Source organism: Nannospalax galili, unplaced genomic scaffold, assembly GCF_000622305.1.
Source record: "Nannospalax galili isolate Female #2095 unplaced genomic scaffold, S.galili_v1.0 scaffold698, whole genome shotgun sequence".
In the NCBI taxonomy this organism is placed as follows: Eukaryota; Metazoa; Chordata; class Mammalia; order Rodentia; family Spalacidae; genus Nannospalax; species Nannospalax galili.
Genome location: NW_008341886.1, coordinates 5,125,658 through 5,140,791, shown reverse-complemented (window position 1 = coordinate 5,140,791; position 15,134 = coordinate 5,125,658). Strand labels below are relative to the sequence as shown.

General features: G+C 42.6%; 1 pseudogene; it reads left to right on the top strand.

The window, feature by feature from the left end:
• LOC103737805 overlaps positions 1-15,134 on the top strand; it is a 33,235-nt pseudogene that overhangs the window by 5,153 nt on the left and 12,948 nt on the right.

Sequence of the window (15,134 nt, the reverse complement as noted above, 5' to 3'; positions counted from 1 at the left end):
TAGAGGATAAAATGTAAAATGTTCAGCGTCCTCCAAATGGATAGAGTTTAAGGCCAAATAGGCTTCATGAGACTCTGTTTTAAAAAGAAAAAAGGTTACAGTTGTTGATAACTAATGATGCAGATACTGAATTATTTCAAATTTCATATAGAATATTTCATACTGTGCTGATTCATACTGAAATACACAAAAGATGTGAATTTCCAAAAATATGTGGGTTTTTTTTTTCTTTTTCTTTTTTGGTCTTTTTGGAGACACGGTCTCCCTGTAGCCCCAGATGTCCTGTTTTCTATTTGTACATAAGCCTGAGCATTATTGCAAGTGAAGATGTGTGCTGCCTATGTGCCAGGCTCCTGAGGAGAGCTGCAGTGTATCCTTGGGATGGAGGAGAAAGATGGTGGTGTCATCTGTTTACTGTCTAAGGTTCTGATCACTAATTAAAACAAAACTGACCAGATGCACAGTTCCCTGACTCCATATTTTCACTAGTATTGGGTGAAACACTATTGATTCCTAACTTTCCATGATTTTAAATCCCACTCCCCTGTGATTACTGCTTTCCTCTTTACCGCAGAAACTATTCATTCTCCTGTGTGCATCACAATATAAACACTGTATTCATGTCACCGAGTAGCAACTCAAATCAAGATCAACTTGCAATAAAGTTAAAAAAATAAAGACCTAGAAAGAGGACAGGAGTTGCTTATGGTGACAAAGAGAACTGAGTGTGACCTTGGCACAGTCTGCTCAAAGGAAACACCACCCTTGGGAATCAGCACCTCTCCTTCTAGAGGTGTGTGGAATTTAATCTCAGCTATGAGCACAGGAACAGCACTTCCTAAGAAAAGACAGGAGGACACAGCATCCATGGTGCCCACCAGATTACTTTACTCCAGCCAGCTCAGTTGTATTCCCAGGAGCATATTTCTGAAACCTTGGTGTTCAGGGAATAATCCTTCCCATGCTCTGAGTGTGGGTACCGAGGGAAGCTCAAGGCAGAACAGCCCCAGCTTTCAGAATCCTGTCACTCAGGAGCAATGTCAAGATTAGAGAGAATAAATTGAACAGAGCAAATCAAACCTAAGGCAAAGTGAAATCCCATAGTTAATAATGGGCCCAAGAACAGTACACACCCCATTGCAATGCAAGGACAATCAGCACTGATTATGGGAGGAGGAGAGCAGAGGCTGAAAGCCTGAGCTCAGAGAACTGCATGTGGAGAATACCTGACCTACAGTGTGAAACCAGGTATGGGGGGATGAAGTTCTGGTTCACTTTCACAAAAAGTACATGAAAAATTATTATAGTAATGGAAGAAAGGATAAAAGAGAAAGACTTATAGGCAGATCCTTAGACCTCAGGAGTTTTTTGTTAATTATCAGAGAGCAGAGCTTTTAAATTTGTTCAATGATTTATAAACATGCCTGAGACCCATGACCCATCTCCTGCACTGTATTGCAAAGCACACACTGGAACTGTTTTCCAGCTAAGGAATCTGATCCATTTATAGTGCATACAGTGCTTTAGTAGATGAGGTAGATTTTTTCAGTGGTGAGTATTGAAAGCAAGATCTACTGACTTCAAGGGGTGAGCCCCACCACTGAACTACTTCCTCTTCCCTATTTGTTCTTTGTATTTCTCCTAAAGTGTCCAGGCCAACCTTGATCTCATTCTGTGACCCAGGTATGTCTTGGACTTGTGATCCTCATGCCTCATGCTCCAAAGTAGTTGGGTTCCACGCAGCAGCCAATAGGTCTGGATTCAAAATTCATGTAAATGCAGATGGATAATCTTTGTTGCAAACTTGACTACATCTGGAATTAACAAAAACGCAAGCCTCTGGGTGCCCCTGTGGGACTATGTTGAGTAGATGATTTGGAGGGTAAAATACCCCCTAAATGTGGGGAGGCACCTCCTGGTGACAGTCCAGATAAAAGGACAAGAAAATGCCGCTTTTCACCTGAGGCCCTCACTATCCCTGGCAAGCGCATCTACCCGGTTGCTGCAGGATTCCTTGCTGACGGTTAGAATCAGTTTCTTCAGGATTCAAATATAGTCTAAAGACCAACAGCTTCCCAGGAATCCTCTAGGCCTTTCGGGGCAGATTGGGACTGTTGATACATCTGTAGCAGGTCCCTGACTGAAAGACATCCATTTTACCATCCTATGTGACCTGGCCTAGTTATTTTCCAGTTTCCCTGAAATTGCCTACACCCTATAGGGACCAGGAATTCTTAGAAGCTGCCGCATTTCTAGCGGAGATGAGATAAGCTGTTGCTTGCTGGTGGGGGGGGGGGTGTCGATAATAATTTTAAACTTTTACTGACTTATGGAAATATGTGCTTGAGTTTAAGCCATGATGATTTGCCCCTTGTGTTCCCGCTTTTGAGAAATATCTGCATATGTATACAAAGTCCTTGCAGACTCCCCTTGGGGCTGCTCTCTCTAGTCGCTCCTGGAGTGCAGGGACAGCCCGCCATTAATAAAATCCTTCCTACTTCGTGGCTTAATTCTTGGCAGTTATGAGACTATAACACATCAAGCTTTGAGGACTGAGCAACTAAATATACATGCATACATATAGAATATATATATTCTATCAGTTTTGTTCCTTTAGTAAACTCTGATTAATGTAACAGTGACTTTTCATATTAATTATTGCTTATTTTTTTGTAAAAGTGAGTCGATATGAATGTTCATTCTGTAGTTTAGACTCGAGTTTAAAATCACAATAAAATGACCAGAAATAACAAGTAAACCTAATAAACACTACTGCCAAAGGCTCGACTCAGGGTCAAACATCTCATTTTGTGAATCTGGGATTTTAAAAGCAGTCTGACTGCCGGTGGCTGTCCCGTGTGCAAACACCGCCTATTTAGATCCATCCTCATGGAAAGACAGCAGGGCAGAAAACCCAGGAAGTAAACAGACCGCCGTCTACCGGTTCCCGGAGCGCCCTGCTCGGGCTTGTGGGAAACGTAGTCTCTTGTACTGTGACGTCACAGGCAAAGGCTCTGGAAACTGCGCTTCCGGGTGTTTTCGGCACGCTCGCAAAGTTCGGCATGTGGGGGCTGTTGCTCCGCTCTCGGGTTTGGATCTCATCTTGGAGGTTGGTCCAGGGTGAAGCGCAGCCCTGCAGGCCCCAGGGACCGTGCAGGGCGGGCGGGTGTCTGCATGGAGGGAGCGGACCTGGGTGATGGGAGGCGGGAAGAACCGACTCGGAGGTGCTGCCCTGACCTGGGCTGGGCTACCCTGGAGGGGGCACGGCAGGGCAGGGATAGGACGGTTGGCATGGTGCCGAGTGGCCGCTGTTAGGACGTGAGGGCTCCGGTAGCCCAGGAAGGGTTCAGTCCGAGACTGCCCCAGGCAGGGTGGGTCTGTGGACACCCGGCGCCTGGAGGTGTAGGTGGGAGCTCGTGGTCCAGGCGGGCTGTGGAAGGATGCGGTTGTTAGGTACCACTCGTCTGTGACTGTTGTCCTTTGGCGGTTTCCTGGCACACCCAGAGCGAGTGGGAGCCCTCCTGTACTTGAGAGCCTGCCACCTCCTATGTTGACAGAAGTTTATAAACTACCTAGTTAACAGGAGCAGAGTGGGGTTTTTTTGTTTGTTTGTTTCTTTGTGGAAGATTGGTGTATGGAGTGACGGCCCCGTATTCTTTGGAATAAATTGAGTTAGAAGAAGGCTCCCTTTGCATATGAATCTCTCATGCACACTTTGCTGAACCCTCACAGCAACAATTCCGTACAGAGGCCGAACAGTCCGATAAAGGGGCTGATCTTAGCTTTGCATAGTATAAGCATTTATTAATCTTGGCACTTGATAGTGAAAAATAATAGAATGATAAAACCTCATCCACTTCCTGTCAGAGACTGATGTCCGAGGTTTTGGACCAGTTCAGAAAGCCAGATGTGTCGAGCTGAGGAGGATGGGTACGGACCTAGGGACAGTTGTTTGTTGGAGGGAGAGGGTTTAGGGAAGACGGCAGGAACAACCTGACAGGCTGGAGAACTGTCTGCACATTCCTCCGCTGACTACATTCTTGCAGTCTTCCTCCAAATTTGCACAGTGCCTAAGCTCTTAGAATGAGCATGTCATTGAATATGGCATGTAGGTAGCGGATGCTTCATGTACCTAACTGTTCTTCATGGAAGGCTTTGCCAAGGTCTTTGTACTGTGTCTGGAAGACCGAAATAGCGGTCATAAGAGCAAGCCCTGGCTTGCTCAGGATCCCAGCATCTGTAGATATTAGGCTTCTGAGTGTTGTGCTGTGTTACACATTCGCACATGGAAGGCAAACCAGTGTTTCCTCCCTTGAGACTGCTTTATTGTGTTAAAGTCTACTTAGAACAAGCATGGACTTTGAACAGCCTTGCCCTATATGTCAATATTTACTATGGATTATGAAATTGAAGTGGGAAAAGTATAGTACTGCATCTGTCAAAACAAAAGCAGTTTTTCAGATGTAAATATAATATAGAAATGTACTTGATTATGTTACAGAATCTGTTTATGTTATCTCCTCTAACTAGATAGACCCTTTATAAAACCATTGGGAAGGAAAACTTCACCTGGTGTGTGGTGTATGCCTGTTATCCCTGCACTAGGGAGTGGAGGCAGGGAGGTGAGGAGTTCAGGAACCTAGGCTGCTGGAGACTGGAGAGGAGAGAGAGGGAGAGAGAGGGAGAGAGGGGGAGAGAGAGAGAGAGAGAGAGAGAGAGAGAGAGAGAGAGAGAGAGTTAAGACAAGGCGTAAAGCATAGGTTATGGATGCACTACATACTTCTTATGGTTTGTGTCACCTGTCTTAGCCCCAGCAACTGGTAAAGTCCATCCAATTGACATTCATTGTGAGTCTGAAAGGATGCTTGAGAGCCTCTACTGACTGTGCGGTATGTGACTCTCTTACTATAATATTTATGTTAAAGACATTAAATTTTGGTGACTGGATATTGGTTTGTTTACTGTATCAGGGACCAGCCTCTTTTCTTTCTTGAATTTTCTGCCACCTTTGCAAGTGCTGTTGGTTATCTTAGATGTCCATCTGTGTTAGCGTCTGTCTTCACCTCAGTGATGGCTTCTGGTTTTCCCTGAATTCCTCCAGTTTCTGATCCTTACACATCTAATCTGAGACTCCCATCATTTCCACCTTTCCCACTCTGCATGGAAAATGAAAACCACACCCTCTATTCTACATATGGTGTAGACACCATCCAGCCAGGACACCCAGCTCCTAGACTGGGCATTCTTCCTCTTCCTCAGGAGGAGTCCAGCTGCACATGGTATCCAGTCCTGCCCTGTTTCCTGCCAAGCTCCCTTCACTTTATTCTAAGGTTTGTGAGAGTTATAAGAGATGGAGCCACTGGTTTCAACCAACGCATGGAGTAACTTGTTATTCATATTAGAAATGCCATTTGTGGGCTGGAGAGGTGGCTCAGCAGAGAACAGGCTGTGTTGCATTTGGTTCCTCACATCCACGTCAGGCAGCTCACAACTGAGTTGAAAAGTATATATCAGGCATACTTTTGAGAAACTATATTCAGAATCTTTAAAAAACTCTGACTGTTTAAAAGACTATATTTACTTTTTTAACTTTAAAAAATTATTATTTTTATTTTGTGCGTATGACTGTATTGCCTGCATGTAGGTAAGTGCACCCATGTCGTGCAATGCCCTCAGAGGACAGAAGAGTCTGTCGGATCCCCTGGGACTGGAGTTATGGACAGTTGTTAGCTGGCATGTGGATGCTGGGATTCAAACCCAGTCTTCTGCAAGAACTACCAGTATTCTTTACTGCCAAGCCATCTCTCTAGTCTCAAAAGACTATATTTACTTTTTTTCTCTTTTTTTTTATGGTAGCTACATAAAAATGATTCTGGAGAAATGGATGAAAGTTGTGAGTCAACTCTGTATAAGATAGTACTTAATAGTTCATTAAGAACAGCAATAACATTGTACAAATATTTAAAATTCAGGGGTATATTTGGACATCTAACATAGAGAATGAAGTTCACATTACTTATTTTGAAAATATTATTTAGACTGGAGAGATGGCTTCATGGTTAAGAACACTGGTTGCTCTTGTGGAAGACCTAGGTTTGGTTCCCAGCACCCACATGGCAGCTAACAACTGTCTGTAGCTCCAACTTCAGGGAATTCAATACTCTCTTGTGGCCTCCTTGGGAATTGCATTTATGGGTACACTAACATGTATTCTGGAAAAACATTCATACACATAAAATAAAATAAATTTAAAAAATGAAAAACTAATTAATTGAAACCTATAGTCCATCTTTCAATTCAAGGTGCCACCTGTGGTCACCCATGTCTTTTTAGTGTTCCATTTGTGTGCTCTGAGTCAAAGTTTTGCAAAATGTGTTGACTTAAAACAAGAATTAGTGATTGCTACATGTCACACTATAGTGGATCAAGAGCCAGGACAGAGCTGGCAAGTTGGCAACTTCATGATGTCTCTGTTCTCTTTTAGGGACAGTATGTTCTAGAATTGATTTCCTTGGTCTGAACTAGAGGATCTCTAGTGGCTGGAGGCTGACGAGGCTGATGAGGAATCCAGCCCTTTTTGCATCTAGTTTTGACTTCCTCATAAGTCAGGTTTGTCTAGCTTCTCCCGTGACATATTTCTAAGGGACACAGACAAATTCTGTAAACTTCTTATGCCCTCTGCTCTGACCAGTCACTTAGTCTAGGCACATGAGTAAGTCCAGGCTCAATCCAAGAGGAGGACAGTTAGACTCCACCTCCCAGAGCCAACGGTAGGCAACTGTAGCAAATTTTCATGAATCATTTCTCACACTTCCCCTTCTTGCCCCTGTCAGAAATCACTTGCATACAACATAGACATTGGCAGTCTCGAGTCCCCTGAAATGTTTGCCTTTCATTGTATTGGCCAAGTAAATGTGGTCCAGGTGGTGTGCCATGTGCGTATCACACATGGGCAGACCACAGTGAGAAGATTTCCCTGAACACAGTGGACATCCATGCAGAACAGTGGTGGGTATGCAATGTGCCCTGTAGGTAGTGATGCTGTTCCTTCTGGATTGCATTCAGGCTCTAGTCCCTCAGCTCTACTGACTGCTATTTTTGCTGAGGTGATAAAGCAGGATTTTATAGAAGCTCCCTTCTGTGTGAGGAGCCGTCTTTCTGGTCCTTTTACAATTCTCCTTTAAACTTCTTGATTAGTGTCCTGGTTTGTTTCTTCACTGCTGTGACAAAACACTCTGACCACTACCAACTTGGGGAGGAAAGGGTTTATTCAGCTTACACCTCCCAGGTTGTAGTTCATCAGGGAGCACAAGGTAGGAACTCAGGGCAGGAACCTGGAGGCAGGAGCTGGAGCACAGGCCATGGAGGAGTGCTGCTTACTGGCTTGCTCCCCTGGCCCCTGCTCAGCTTGCTTTCTTATGCAACACAGGTCCACCTGCCCAGGGGTGGCACCACCACAGTGGGCTGGGCCCTCCCACATCACTCATCAAGAAGATGCCCCTCAGACATGGCCACAGGCCAGTCCAATAGAGGAAATTTCCCGATTGAGGCTCCCTCAACCCAGGTGTGTCAAATTGACACTAAAACTATCCAACACAATTAGCTTTATGTGAATTTTTTAGGTTTATCTGGGCTAGAGTTGAAACTTTTCAATCTTGTCAATCACTTTCTTCAAAGAATGTAAGTTTTCAGATGGTATTTCTTAATATGTTTTCCTCTTTTCTCTTACTATGTTTTCTGAGAGGACATCATATAGCACAGGCTACCCTGAACTCCTTATGTAGATGAGGCTTTTACCATCTGTCTTCTTGAGAATAGACAAATCTTTCAGCACCATTGTTATGTTTAAGTTTGCTGTTCTGGTGTGTGCTTCTCAGTTGCTCTGATAAAACATTAACCAAAACAAACTTGTGGGAAGAACGGGTTTATTTGGCTTCTGCTTCTTTAAAAATTTTTTTTTTGAATTTTTATGTATTTCATACAGAACATCTCAATCAGTCTTAATAATCTTTATACTCCCTTCCCCCACTGACACCCTCCCGTAGTCCCCGCCACTGGAATTCATACATTCTGTCATTTGTGTTAAAGCCTATTGTCCCCAAATGTTCCTTGGTGTAAGTTCATCTACTGAGGTCTAGTCAACCTATCTAGAGTCCCTTGCTTTGAGAAAGTCAGCTCTTCCTCACCCAGCAGTAATCAGTTGCCAATATTTCTTCAGCTCTGATTCAGGTCTGCTGTCCATTTCCCCCAGTTCTGTGCTGCGTTTTTGTCTGCTTGAGTTTTCATGGGTCTTGTGCATGCTGACACCATTGCTGTAGATTCGTATGAGCAAGGTCCCAGGAGCTTGTCAGACTCTATTTCCATATGGTTGTGCACCTTCTCCCTGGCTGTTATAATCATTCTGACCCCCCTCTTCTGTAGTGGTCTCTGAGCCCTGGGTGGGTGTAGATTAATATAGGAGGCCTGTCCAAGGACCAGAATTCTGCAGACTTAGTATCTATACTTTGGCCATTTCTGACCTTTTGTGTTCCTGGCCCTCTGTTGCATGAAGGAGCTTTATTAATGAGAATTGAGATCATCGTTGTTGTCTTCTTTACCCCTTGTTCTTTGTTCCATGGCTTTTAGGTGTAGAGGTTGTGTTGTAGATGTGCCACTTATACTTGGGAAATTCACAGACAATGTCTGTGTGTGACCAGTTCTCATAGTCTCTGGTCCAAAGAAGCTTCTTTGATGAGTGCTGAGTGGGATATTTGTCTGTAAATAAAAGGATATATATTTTGCACACAGTAAGAAATTACATTAATCTAGGGATGTGACAGTTTTGGGGTTTTCTCAAAGATCTATGACCTCTCCAGCCATGTGTATCTGGCTATGTTTACAGTATCACACATGAGTTTCCTCCCATTGAGTGGGCTTTAGTCTAATTAGGTAGCTTTTGATTGCTCCCAAGATAAAAAGTGCAACTACTGCACCAATGTCATATGCTACACTGGTCATTGATGTGATTACTTGTTCTTGAAGATGTTTTCCCTTAGCAGCTTTTGCAGTGCTCTCCAAAGCTAAGAGAACTAGCCTCAGAGGAAGTGGCATCCAGCTGAATTCCAGCTCCATTGCTCCAAATCTTATGTCTGAAGCATTTTCTGTCTTCAGCAATAGGGTCTTACCTTCAAGTTCTGGGAGGCAATCAAGGGCTGTGGCAATAGCCTGTGTAATTTTGAAAGTGTCTTGGACTACCCTGGCCAACAATTCAGAGGAAGGTTTCTACTGTCTGGCACTGTTTCTTGTTATGTAGCCTTATCTATACACATAAGACTTACATGGAGATACTGTATATATAATTTGTCATTACCTTATTGGACTAATATGATTCCCTCTGTTTTTTTTTACATTAGCTAAGCATTGTTTATCTCACCTCTCTCTCTCCCTGTCTTACCTCCTTCATGCCTTCCTCATTTAAAGTGCCCCCATTTCCCCCATTTCTCCCTTGACAATACCAGTCTCCTATGGTCCCACCATCTTGAGCTCCTTCTTTCCCTTTATCCCTTTAACTTTGTATCACCCCCTGCCCCTCCTATTTAAATACTCCCATTTTATCCCATTTCTCCTTTAGTAATGCCTGTCTCATAATGTTCTTCTCTCAGGCTCTTTCTTTCCTTCAACCTCCCTGGATCCTTTTCATTATCCTGGTTCCTGCAGTTATATCAGGATACATACTCACATATAAGGGCTTGGTGCTAGGCTCCACATATGAGGGAGAACATATATCATTTGTTTTTATGAGTCTGTGTTACTTCACTTAATATTACAGCTTCTAGTTCCATCCATTTACCTGCAAATTTCATGGTTTCATTTTTTTTCCCACTGCTGAGTAGAACTCCATTGTGTGAATGTACCACATGGCAGCTGAAGAGACAGTGCTCATTTGCGGGTGTTGGGAAATCAAACCTTTAACGTTTTTGTTGTTAGACTTAGCCTGTAATGGTTGCGCTATCCTTCTAGTCCTATTTGGTTTCTACTTCTAAATGTTAGTCGGTTTTTGAGGGAAATCAGGGCAGGAATATGAGGTAGGAACTTTGGCTGAGTTTCCCTTTTCCCAGGTGTTGTGGTTTGAATGAAAGCATTCCCCCATAGGATCCCAAGTTCAGTTCAGTTGATGGTGCTGTTTTGGGAGGTGGGGAGGTGTGGCCTTGCTGGAGGAGGCTTGTCACTGGTGGTGGGCTTTAAGAGTTCTAAACCTTGCTGAACTTGCTAAACCTGCCTCTCTCTGCTTCCTATATGTGCTTGAAGATATGATCCTTCTGCTCTCTGCTCCAGCCATTTCTGCTACCATGCCTTTTCAGCCATTATGGGCTCTCATCCCTCTGGAATCATAAACCAAATAAACTCCTCCTGCAAGTTTCCTTGGCCATGATATTTTTTCACAGCAACAGAAAAGTAACCAATACAACAGGTGACTCTTGTTTGTGATGAGTTGACAAAAATGCTAACCAGCACAAGTGGTCCTTTGTCGACTTCCTACACTCAACACACAAACACGTCACCATTCAGCCGTAGCCTTTCCATTCTTCTTTATTCCCATGATCTCATGTTAATATCATAATATAAGCACAGTCCAACTTTTTAAAAGACTAATGGTCATTTAAAAAATCCAGCAAATTAAAAATTGAAGTTCTCTTTAAAAATCCTAAGTCTCTTAAGTGTTGGCTCCTGTAAAATCAAAACAAATTGACATCTTATTCCAACAAAGACTAATTAGGGCACAGTTACAATCAAATGAAAGCAATCCCAAATATACCAGTGTAAGCAGTTCAGTGTCCCAAATCTGGGACTCATGATCATGAGCTCTAAAGGACTAAGGCAGCGCTGCATCTCTGGCTCTACCATCTGCAGCCCATAGCTTGTTTTATGGTCTCAAGCCAGCCGCACTCCAAAGCTGCTGCTGTCTTTGCTGGTCATCCCATGTTCCTAGCACGTCCAGTATCCTATGGGCTTCACTTCAACTGAGTCTACACTTTCACCAGCAGCTTCTCCTGGCCTCTGACTGTACCAAGCCTCCACGCTGCATGACCCTTTTAGTCTTGCAGCTTTAGTGTCCCCAAAACCAGTTCCATGTGGGAAACTCTTACACATTACTGAATTCAGCTTCCAGCTTGAAATGCAGGCTTAGCCCCTTTGAGATCACAGATTCTGTGTGCCGACTCTGAGGAAATACTTCTCAAAAAATTTACCTTAATATTGTTCTCATTAATCACAGATGATTTTTCAGACAGAGCTTGCTGGAATTCATTGTCCCAGTAAAGTGAAGGTTTCACTTCTGCACATTCTCATTCAAGTGTTATCAGAACAGCCCCAATAGTGTCTTTGAGGGACTCCAAAACTTCCCTCTGAAACACCATCATCTTCACTCCTCTCAATATTCTTACCTTCCAAACTCCCATACAACAGCCCGTTAAGCTCCAAATATTCTAGCTTTTCTAGCTCAAAGTTCCAAATCTTTCCATAATCCTGAAAGCAACATCGTCAGTTCTGTCACAGCATTACCCCATTCTCCTGGTGCCAGTTTCTGTTCTAGAGTGCTTGTTTACTGTTCTGATAAAACAGTGACCAAAACCAATTTGGGGAGGACAGGGTTAATTTTTTAAAAAATTGAATAAACAAATTTATGTATGAATGTTATGCCTGCATGGGTGTAAGTGCACCCATGTCATGTACCCATGGAAGACAGAAGAGGGCATTGAATCCCCTGGAACTGGAGTTACAGATGGTTGTTAACCACCATGTAGGTGCTGGGATTCGAACCCAGGTCTTCTGTAGGAACAACTAGTACTCTTGACCATTGAGCCATCTCTCCAGCACCCAAGGATAGGGTTAATTTCATCTTGCACTTACAAGTGACACTCCATCATCTAGGGAAGCCAGGTCAGAAATTCAAAGTCAGGACCCTAGAAGCAGGAACTGAAACACTGACCTTGGAGGAACACCATTTGCCAGCTCAGTTCCCTGGCTTGCTCAGTGGCTTTTATATGGCCCAGGCTCACCTGCAAGGGATGTTACTGCTCACAGTTGGCTGGTCCCTCCTACATGAACTAGCAATCAAGAACATTTCCCACAGACTGATGGAGAGAATTCCTCAATTGAAGTTTCTCCTTTGCAGGTGACTCTAGTTTGTGTCATGTTGATAAAAATCTAACCTGCAGAGTTCCTGTCCTTTGTGCTCCTTTTATTGCATACCTGGGCACACATACTTAACATTGAATCTGTATCTGTTATGAATCCCACATATAATAGCAGCACTTTGAATCTCTTTGAGTTTGAGGCCAGCCTTGTTTACATAATGAGTTATCTATGCCAACTAGAGCTACATAGTGAATCCCTGTTTCTGAAAAAAAAAAAAAAAAAAAAGGAACCCTGTATATGGTGGTACAAGTTTTTTGCTTTAAATAAGCATGGCATTGTTAAAGAAAGGAGAATTTCATGTAACCCCTTCACTGTCTTGATATTTTTTTCATTTTCATTTAATTGAAAATATATTTAAAATTTCTCTTAATAGTTCTTCTTTTAACCCATTTGAATTAATGAATTGCTCTAGTGACTCTAATTTGTGTTTGATGACTGTGTGGGGAGGGACTCCATGATCTGTCTTTACATTGGGTGTGTGTGGGTCTTACTGGACTTGTGAGGAAGTGGCAGTGTGATCTATGTATTCCATCAGGGGCCTCAATCAGCTCTATGTATGTGTTAGTTTAAAAAATAAAATTGAGGGAGAAATCCATTCAACTCTCTGTCTTCCTCATAATCTTTTGGAAGAGGAGAGTGTGTTGAAGAATTCCTTCTCTACAATGCTGAGGGAAGGTGAAGTTGGTTATTACAACTTTCTGAAACACAAGGTGAGACCTACAGAAAAGCCCTAAGTACCATAATGAACATGGGAAAGACTGCAGGAAGAATAAAGCCTCTGCTAGTGAGATGCTGGCAATGATACAGGAAATACAGTCAGCAGTTCCAGAGAACCAGTGCAGGGGACTACCTACTCAATGTTTGCTACATGAGAATTACAAAAATTTTGAAGGTGGGTTGTGGAGCATTCTTGGATTAAATATGAACCAACACACCATGCTTACCACAGAACCTCATTTGTGCATACATTTTCCATCTTCCTCTCCACTAGAAACAAGTATTACAACCTGTTTTTTTAAAAAAATATTATTTTTATTTTCTGTGTATGAGTGTTATCCCTGCATGTAGGTAAGTGCACCTGTGTCATGCAATGGCCGCGGAGGACAGAAGAGGCTGTCGAATCCCCTGGAACTGGAGTTATGGACAGTTGTTAGCTGCCATGTGGGTGCTGGAATTCGAACCTGGGTCTTCTGCAAGAACTGTCAGTGTTCTTAACTGGTAAGCCATCTCTTCAGCCCCTACAACCTGTTTTAAGAATAGTAATTTAGGGGTTCGAGAGATGGCTCAGCAGTTAAGAGCACTGATTGCTGTTGCAGAGGACCCAGGTTCAAATCCCAACACCCATAGGGCATCTAACAACCATTTGTAACTCCAGTTCCAGGGAATCTGGTACCTTCTTCTGACCTCCACAGATATTGCACAATATGGGTGCACTTACATACATGCAGGCAATACACTTACATACATAAAATAAGAATAATATAAAATAATAAAAAGAATAGTGGCTTATGGTGCTGGAGAGATGGCTCAGAGGATTAAGAGCACTAGTTGTTCTTTCAAAGGACTTGGTTCGATTCCCAGCATCCACGTGGCAGCTAGCAACCATCCACATCTCCAGTTCCCAGGGATCTGGTGCCTTATTCTGACCTGTACAGGCATTACACAACATGGATGCACTTACACACATGCAGGTAATACACCCATACACAAAAATTAGTGAACTTTTTAAAAAATAAAATTTTTTTTTAAAAAAAGAGTAGAGACTTAGTTTCATGTTATTTGTTTTCATGAATTTACCCTCAGTTAATAAGAATTACCAAGATTTCTAAATAGACTTATGAATGTCCAGGATTCTTATCAAGGCAGCTGTGATAAAATACCATGACCAAGTCAACTAATAAAAGGAACAGTTTATTTAGCATAAGTTTCAGAGGACTGAGTCCATCGTGGTGGGGAGGCACTGTGGGAGCAGCCAGAGCAGAAAGCTAAGTGCTTATATCCTCAGTCAGGCACAGGAATTGGAGAGAAAGACCAGAAGTAGGATAAGACCATGTAAACTTAATGCCCACCCCCAGTGATGTGCTCCTCCCTCAAGGCCACACCTCCTAAATGTTCCATGACCCTCCCCAAAGAGTGCCATCAACAGACCAAGTATTCAAATAATGGAAGCCTATGGGACACATTCTCATTCAAACCACCACAGCAGTTATGTTGATAATTTTCCTGACTGTCATCCACCATCATCAAGTAAATGCTATTTAGTATATTTAATAGCCCATCAACATAATAGTAGGGATGGAATTTCCTTTGTAATGGAATCCAGGAACTAATTCTTAGATACTGTTAAAATGTTGGTACATTGAAGATGAAATTGAAATTTTCAGAGGCCAGTGAGATGGCTCCGCTAGCAAAGGACTCACTGTGAAAGTACAATGACCTAAATTTGATCCCCAGAACTCACTGAAGCTTGAGGGAAAGAAACAGCTCTATAAACTTGTCTTGTGCTCTTCACATGCACACCATATTGAATGTACTGGCCTTCCCACCATACACACATGCACATCATACACATACAAAACATTTAATTTTAAAATTTTTAAATTAAAATTGTATTTTGATTTTCAGGTCATATTTTTGGTCATATTTTAAGTTTAGCATATTGTATGGTATGCATTGAATATTGGAACAGTTGACATCATATACATCTGAAACTTCATTTTGCTACATAAACATTCGGAGTTTCTATATGCGAATTCATGAAGCCTTTTTATGTTTACAGCAAAATAAAGTCAATACTTAATTTTTTTTACAATGGAAATTTAATTTGTGCTTATTTGTTGTGGGTGTCCTGGGGCCCTCTGGGTGGGGGTAGAGTCGGCCAGAGTCACAACACAGACACCGGGAGTCAGGTGAGAAGCAGGCAGTGCGAGCAGTTGCAGACTCATTTATTGAGGATA